We start from the raw sequence: 9,218 nt of genomic DNA, 5'->3' as shown, positions 1-9,218 counted from the left end.
TCCATTCAGCACTATTTTTTCTTAATAAATAATAATATAACTCTAACCTGTTTCAGGAGATCCAACAAGTCCATTCTGAAGGAGATCAGCCCTGGGATTTCTTTGGAAGAAATGATGCTAAAGCTGAAACTCCAATACTTTGGCCACCTCATGTGAAGAGTTGACTCATTGGCAAAGACTCTGATGCTGGGAGGGATTGGGGGCAGGAGGAGAAGGGAATGACAGAGGATGAGATGGCTGGATGGCATCAGGAATTGATGGACGTTGAGTCTGAGTGAACTCCAGGAGTTGGTGATGGACAGGGAGGCCTGGTGTGCTGCGATTCATGGAGTCACAAAGAGTCCGACACGACTGAGCGACTGAACTAAACCTGTTTCTTTTACACTAATTACTTTAGCAACAAAGTTGTCTCATTTGGAATCTCCAAAATCAATGCCAGGAGAGTGGTCAGTAGGAAAATAAGCAGAACACAAAATTATGTGATCTATATCTAATCCTCCAGGTAATATATGAAATTTTTGTGAATTTTGATGATAAATCATTTACAACCTAATCAAGAATAATGAAACAAAATATGATACTACTCTATCTGAGATCATAATATTTTTTCCATTTTTTTCTAACAATATTTTAACCTCCATAAGGTATCTATTTGAATTCCCTTCTTGGTATCATCAAGGTTTCTAATAAGTATTAAATTCCTACAATACATTATTAGATACAGTGTCTATGGATACTCTGTGCACTGGGATTCTAGCATAAGTAGAAAGAAAAATTCTGGCAATATGTATGCACATAAGCTTTGACAAGAGGTATTGGCTCCTACTGCAAACACAATTTTCATCTTAAGGATAACTTACCTAGTCCATCACTCACAGAGGTTTCAGAATGATCACTTCCAAAATGGCATCCTGCGTTCATTTTTTTTTTTTCCCAAGGAAGGTCTGAATAACCTGTAAGTGAATCACTGAACAAAGAAAGTACCAAACTTCAAATAGTCCCTCTAAGACCCTTCAACTACACACTTGTAACATTTTTTTATGACATTTCAAAGTGACTTGTGATCCTGACATCGCTGTTTAAAAGATACAGTTTGAATCCTAATTAAACTGTAAGCTGCACATTTAGAGGATGTATTTTTTGTTTTGTTTTCCCATTTGATTTCTTAAAGTTAATTATGTGTGTCAGTTGCTCAGTTGTGTCCAACTCTTTGCGACCACATGAACGGTAGCCCACCAGGCCCCTCCATCCATGGGATTTTCCAGGCAAGAGTACTGGAGTGGGTTGCCATTCCCTTCTGCAGGCAATCCTCCAGACCCAGGGATCAAACCCAGGTCTCCCGCATTGCAGGCAGATTCTTTACCATCTGGGCCCCGGGATGGTTCAGATGGTAATTCCTGGAAAAGCCCAAAAGTTAATTATAGCTTTCTTTAATATATATTGCTGAGACTAACTTTAATTCAACCTACGGCATGAAAAGTCTTTGCCTCATTTATCCTAATTTGATAAAGTTTCTATAAGTTATGACTTAATTCAAAATACTTAGTCCTCACACAGAAGAATCACTTATAATTTATTGACTTTTTTTTTAAAGAAGAAAAGACACAATTATACGAATTTCACTATGAGATAGATCAACCTAGATATTGAATATCACATAATTTATTTAAGTGCCTCAAATGAGTTCAGTGCTCTGTGGTTTCTCTGAAATATTACTCCCACATAAAAAAGACTTATTTTGGAGAATCTAGAAAAGAAATTAAAAAGGAAGAAGAAAATATTTTTGCAATACACCTACCATAGAAGAGCAATGCTTGTCTTTACCTCTTACTGTATTGTAGTAGGCTACTACATGGTAGTAGGGATTTGTAGAACTTCTGGTTTCTTTGAACTACATAGACATAAGAAAAGATTGTATTATGTTTTTCACAAGTCCTCCATGTGTGTGTTGGTGTGATCACCCTTCCATGGAGAGTTTGTATTTCTAGTGTATCCTGTAATAGAGAGATTTCAGACAAGTCTCAGAAAAGCTTATGCAAGTCTGTATCATAAAGCGTCAATACTTGCACATACTCACACTATCTGATTATGTGTTTAGAAGTCAATCGATGCCAGGGATGCACAGAAACCAATGAATAATTTGACATTTCAAATTATCAGTTCAAAACCTTGCATTAAACATTTCTCAGGTCTCCGGGAATATTCCAACTTTATGACCCTGGTCTGGAGAATGCAGTGTATCTTGTTTTATTTTTTTTAATTTATTTATTTTAATTGGAGGCTAATTACTTTACAATATTGATGTATGGCAAAACCAATACAATATCCTGTTTTATGATTCCAGCTCAGTTCACTGTTTGTCTTTAGTCCCAATCTCAACCCTTTAATAGGTTTTTAGAATCTTCAGGATATTTGCAAAAGCTATCTATAAATACAATAGTCGTATGAGACTCTCTGTGACCCCATAGAGTATATGGTCCGTGGATTTCCCCCGACCATAATACTGGAGTGAGTAGCCTTTCCCTTTTCCAAGGTATCTTCCCAACCCAGGGATCAAACTCAAGTCTCCCGCATTACAGGTAGATTCTTTATCAGCTGAGCCACAAGGAAAGCCCATCTATAAATACATGAATTTTTTTCACTATGCCAACTACACTAAATATGTGAAAACTTTATGAATAATATACCCACAATAAAATCACTGTATTGTTATATAGCCTAAAGAATTATAGGAACTCAAATCAGACTATGGGATGTCACATTGCTTGTTTACCACCTGCATGAGCTTGGATAAGCAGCTTTACTTTTCAGAGCACCAGTGAACTCAACAGGGAAAACTCTTAAAGTAGTTAAGGGATTTAAACCAGATATCTACTAAAATTGATTTAAGTAATACCTGGCACAAAATAGGCACTTTTCCCTTCTTTCTCTTTCATTCACTCACAGTGCCCTTAGGCCATCATATCTGTTCTCATACTGGCTGATCAAAGTGATAGTAGGCTTGTCTCAGCAGCTGGAAAAAGGAAAAAAAAAAATTTAAATAAATGAGAGTTTTCCACTATTCTTCATCTTTGGCAGAATCCATTTTAATAGCTTGTCTCATCAAATAATCATTATACTCAATAAGTTGTCTAACACACTACTGCAAGGCTAAATGACTGTCAACTGGCTCAGGCCAGCCTTGCCCACTGAGTAATAACAGACTGTGGCAGGATTTCTGTTTCATTAAATCAGAGAAATAACATTTCTAGTAAAATTATGCACTCATAAAATTGAGTTGGCCTAAAAAACAGAGTATTTTCTCCTAAAATTTTGAGGACCACAAAATATATCCAAATGATAGAACAAATCAAAGATGGTTTACAAAACTAATTTGGCTAAGTGGTAAACTGACTATAATTGGAAAAGATAGATCATATAAACCCAGTACGGGGGCACATTCAAGATGTACAGAAAATTCTACATTAACTTGAAATTTTATTTGAATAATTGGCCAGTGGCCTAACTTTTCTACATCTGTGTTTCCCCATTGGTAAAATGTCAGTGTACAAGTTAGAGTTTATTTTGTGTATAAATATTTTTGAATTTTACATTTTCAATTTTATTGCAATTAAATGTAGAGGCTAAAAAGCCTCTTGATGAAAGTGAAAGAAGAGAGCGAAAAAGTTGGCTTAAAGCTCAATATTCAGAAAATGAAGATAATGGCATCTGGTCCCATCACTTCATGGCAAATAGATGGGGAAACAGTGGAAACCGTGTCAGACTATATTTTGGGGGGCTCCAAAATCACTGCAGATGGTGACTGCAGCCATGAAATTAAAAGGCGCTTACTCCTTGGCAGAAAACTTATGACCAACCTAGATAGTATATTCAAAAGCAGAGACATTACTTTGCCAACTAAGGTCCATCTAGTCAAGGCTATGGTTTTTCCTGTGGTCAGGTATGGATGTGAGAGTTGGACTGTGGAGAAGGCTGAGCGCCGAAGAATTGATGCTTTTGAACTGTGGTGTTGGAGAAGACTCTTGAGAGTCCCTTGGACTGCAAGGAGATCCAACCAGTCCATTCTGAAGGAGATCAGCCCTGGGATTTCTTTGGAAGGAATAATGCTAAAGCTGAAGCTCTAGTACTTTGGCCACCTCATGCGAAGAGTTGACTCACTCGAAAAGACTCTGATGCTGGGAGGGATTGGGGGCAGGAGGAGAAGGGGACGACTGAGGATGAGATGGCTGGATGGCATCACGGACTCAATGGATGTGAGTCTGAGTGAACTCCGGGTGTTGGTGTTGGACAGGGAGGCCTGGCATGCTGCGATTCATGGGGTCGCAAAGAGCCGGACACGACTGAGTGACTGAACTGAACTGATACTTATGTGCTAAAATTGATTAACTGAACACAATCATTTTAAGGATGTTTCATTTATAAAGATTTTGTTGATGACAAAACTTCAATTTCAACATAATAATTAAATCACATTTTAAAAGTAAAATACAACTATTTTAGATTGAATTTTGTACATTAAGTGAGTTCTTCTCTAAAACTGGTATGTCTTGTATCAAAGAAGAGACATACTTTTCAACTTGTTATTTCTACTATAAGTAATTCATATTTTAAATTATGGTAAACTGAAAATTACACCATTGCAGCAATCAGGGCCTCTTAATTTTATTCCTAAATTAGACTGGCTGTCTGGTCTTCAGGAAATTATTTTACTCCCTTTTGTCAAAGTTTTCTCATTTGTCTAATAAGCAAAAACATTTTACTCAATAATTTAAACACTGAGTATTATTAATACTATGATACTTTTTCATATATGAACATCACTGAAATCAGATCCCTCTTAAAGTTGAATGCATATTATCATAAATTTTGGAAGCACACTAATTTTTATTCATAGCAATACCAAACATAATAGTTTATCCTTTAATTAATGGTCTCTTAGGCTTAATAAAATTTGATATTAACTGAGTTAGTTATCTGGGACTTAAATATAGACCCATTTGAAATGAGTGGTGACATGAGTGTCCTTTCTTCAAGGTATTTATATGTGATGCATTAGTGGGCAATGGAAAAACAAATATATAAAATATTATAGAAGTCAAAGGATGTTTGAAGAGTTCTGGTAATTCTTAGGACTAGAGTGCAGGGGGTGTGACAGGGAAGAACAAAAGATGAGGCTGAAGCATGGGTTGAAGTCAGATCCTGGAAATCCTTTAATACCACAGTCAGGAAGTTAGAGTTAATCTATCAGGTATACTTCCTTTGCCTACAGTGATTGCTCACTGAATCTGAGCTATTAATCAAGCTAGATGCTCAAAATCCTGAGGAAGCATGATCTTTGCTTTTGGGCAACATTTTAACCAATCCTTAACTCCCGAAACTGCAGATGCCATGCACAGGAAACACCTCCAGGAGGTGCCTGACCAGAGGAGCAACGTCATCACCAGTTTCACGTGGGGATGGAATTCTACGAAGACTTCTGAACTGCTTTCAGGCATGGGGGTCTCCACCCTGGAGAAGGAGGAGGTGGACAGTGAGAACATCCCCCAGGAATTGCTTTCAAACCTGGGCCACCCACAGAGTCCCCCACGAAAATGGCTGAAAAGCAAAGGGGATGACAAGGACTTTGTGATTGTCTGCAAACCTAAGCTAAGCTGAGAGAACTTTCCAGGTGTTTCTTGGGATTCTTTCCAGACAAGCTGCTCTTAGGAATCTTTTCCTGCCTGTGCCTCCCTGAACTCCTGAAAGTTTCCAGTGTTTGTAAAAGATGGTATCATCCAGCATTTGTCGAGTCTCTCTGGCAAACTGTAGACATCACGGGCAGAAACCTCTACCCAGATGTGGTTGGTCAGCTTTTGTCCCGAGGGGTGGTTGCCTTCCACTGTCATTTATGCCTTCCACGATCAATTATGGACTAACCGTTAGTTGAACATTTCAGCCCTTTTCGTCTACAGTACCTGGACCTGTCGAACTCTGTGATTCTGTCTCACTGCTCCAAGTTGCAGAATCTCAGCCTGGAAGGCCTCCAACTTTCAGATCCCATTGTTGATAATCTTGCTCAGAAGACAAATTTACTACAACTGTACCTTTCCGGATGTTCTGGGTTCTCTGAATCTGCCCTGAAGACCTTGCTGAGCAGCTGTTCCAGATTGGATGAACTGAACCTCTCTTGGTGCATTGATTTCACTGAAAAGAATGTACAGGTGGCTGTCACACATGTGTCAGAGACCATCACCAGCTGAATTTCAGCTGATACTGAAAGAATCTGCAGAGATCAGATGTCTCTACCTAAGTTGGAAGATGTCCCAATCTTATCCACCTAGACTTAAGTGATAGTGTCATGCTGAAAAATGACTGCTTTCTAGAATTTTACCAACTCAACCACCTCCAACACCTATCACTTAGGCGGTGCTATGACAGAATACCTGAAACTTTACTTGAGCTTGGAGAAATTCCCACATTAAAAACACTACAAGTCTTTGGAATAGTACCAGATGGTATCCTTCAACTGTTAAAGGAAGCCTCCTCTCATCTACAAATTAATTGCTCCCACTTCACCACCATCACCAGACTGACCATTGGGAACAAGAACCAAGAGATTTGGGGCATCAAATGCCGACTGTTACTGGAGAAGCCCAGTTGTCTGTGAAGCCTCTATTGCAAGATGGTGTCTCCTCTTTTCCTTGAACAGGGAAAGTACACAGGAAACCCAATTGTGGAGAGTTCAGCTATTTTTATTCTTGGTTTTCTGTTGCCTTCCTTCTACAAGTATATTAGAGAACCATTTGAGACAGAAAACTATGAAGTGTTGCTTTTAAAAAATGACTATGAAAGCTTTTATCACTGCTATACCCTTAAGAGCCTAAGCTCTATGCTTTTTGAAATTTGAGGGTGAGCCTATAATTTCAAGATACCTTAAATAGCAAAATTTGAACCACGTCTTCTAAGTACCATTCTTCATAAATCTAATTAGAATCAAGCTTAAAAATCACCACCAGCAAATCATTTTCATAGCCTATATAGCAACTGAACATTCTTCTATTTATTTTTTCAGCACTGCTTTATTATAAGACATATGTTGTAAAAAATAATAAGCTATTTGTATTGTAAGCTGAAAAGAATCAGAATCATAGAGTAGATCTGCAGCAATCTCTTCTGAGGATGGCAAGAAAAAATAGACATTTCAAATGTGCCTTTAGATTCACAATCAGGTTGATGGAAATGAATAGCCCCAGGTCATTCATCTTAAAACCTAAATAAACAAACAAACAATCGGCCAACCAGAGGTGTAGAATTGGTATAGAATTTAAAGGCTCGAGAGACGGTTTTCTATGACAGTTAACCTGGGGTATCCTCTAATGCACATTCATGAAGTCTCCTTTATGTACAGTTGGGAAGGTCCCTTGGAGGAGGAAATGGCAACCCACTCCAGTATTTATGCCTAGAGAATCCCATGGACAGAGGAGCCCGGCGGGCTACAGTTCATGGGTTCACAAACAATTGGACACAACTGAGTGACTAATACTAATACTTATCTCTATTAACATATCTAGCAATTTTTTCTTGGAAATTTTATGTTTATATACCTGCCCTCCTCAATCTCTGAACCTCTTATGGACAACAACTGTGTCATTTATTTTTGTTTATCTAGTATATTGCCACGATTTCTGACACATAGTTTCATGTATGTAGCATGAACAGTTCCTGTTGGAGCATGTTTTAAAAAATGAATCCATGTTAGCAAAAAATTAAGTATACATAAATGGTACGGGCATTGCCCATGTCAGTTACCCTCGGTATTTAAGGAGGTAGCGGTAGTGCAGCAGCCTCTTAAGGTTCTGACTTGCGTGTGGAGAAAAAACTGGAAGACAATAGAAGAGTTGAGATGTGCTTCAGTCTTCTTGTCTGAAGTGTGTGAATAATAACAAAGTTGTTTATAGGGAGATGAGAAAAGTATCCTGAAAGTATACATATACATGAAGTATACTTCAGAAAAGTATCATCTTTGATATTTACATAACTCTTCTTGGCATAGAGTAGGCTCTTAATTTATATGTGATAAATGTATGAATGAGCAAATGAATGGCTGATTGTTTTATGTTTTCTCAAGGAAATCTACTAATGTTTAATTTCAATCTTCTGGGTCTTTATGTAGATATTTTCTACTGTTTGAGTGCTGTGAATACTTTTTATTTTCTTGGGTAATATTTGTGATATGCAGAGATGCTTAACAAAATTATCCCACCAAAAATAGCCACAGCAGAGGCAAAACTCAGTTATTTACCAGTTATTGAAGGAAGAAAATGAAAATTTATGAAACAAAACACATACGTTTTCTGAACTACATTTAGAGTTTTCAATGTGTGTACTCAAATTCAACTTGAATAGAGATGTGCAAGCCATACTCACATACTCTGTTCTAGGTGTCATTCAAGCACTGTATATACCAATGTGGAAAAGCTTAGTTTCTTTCCTCATTGAAGATCACAGAGTTGTTGAAATAAAAGAAACAAAAAGAAATAACACATTTTGATGCAATATACACTCATTTTTCAAAGTTCACTTCGTATCACCTAATTTGCAAATCATCTGTCTCTAATCTTGATCTAAATGGTGTACTCACTGCACACACTGCAAAACATTTTATTACAGAAATATGAAGTAGAAGTAGTACATTATTTTCTTTCTGTACTTGTTTACTTATAAGGTGTTTCTAAATGCTACCAAAGGATTTAGGAGATCAGTACTGATAATTCTTTTGAAGAATATTCCATCATTGAACTCTGAAAGAAGAATTACAGTAACTTCCTTGGTTTTTATGTTTGATCTTTAAATTTCCCATCTGCAAAATGAGGTGAATAAGGGCCAGTCTAGTTGCCTATGCGCTTAATTATATATATATTAACAATTTTTTTCTTTTTACTTTACAATATTGTATTGGTTTTGCCACACATCAACATGAATCCACCACAGGTATACACGTGTTCCCCATCCTAAAACCCCCTCTCTCCTCCCTCCCCGTACCATCCCTCTGGGTCGTCCCAGTGCACCAGCCCCAAGCATCCAGTATCATGCATCAAACCTGGACTGATGATTTGTATACTTTCTTTAAAGAAAAAAACAGATTAACTCTTATAAGTTTGAGAAATTCTTCCCCTAGATATTCCACAGTGGTACTTTCAGCTTTCATATTTTTTCTATGAAAATGCCTCTTGGTCCTA

The 9,218-nt window shown here is 37.4% G+C and overlaps 1 pseudogene; it reads left to right on the top strand.

The window, feature by feature from the left end:
- Positions 5,389-6,646, top strand: LOC102180052 (annotated as a pseudogene).

The sequence above is a fragment of the Capra hircus genome, chromosome 11 (assembly GCF_001704415.2).
Source record: "Capra hircus breed San Clemente chromosome 11, ASM170441v1, whole genome shotgun sequence".
Lineage (NCBI taxonomy): Eukaryota > Metazoa > Chordata > Mammalia > Artiodactyla > Bovidae > Capra > Capra hircus.
This window is presented reverse-complemented; position numbering and strand designations above follow the sequence as displayed.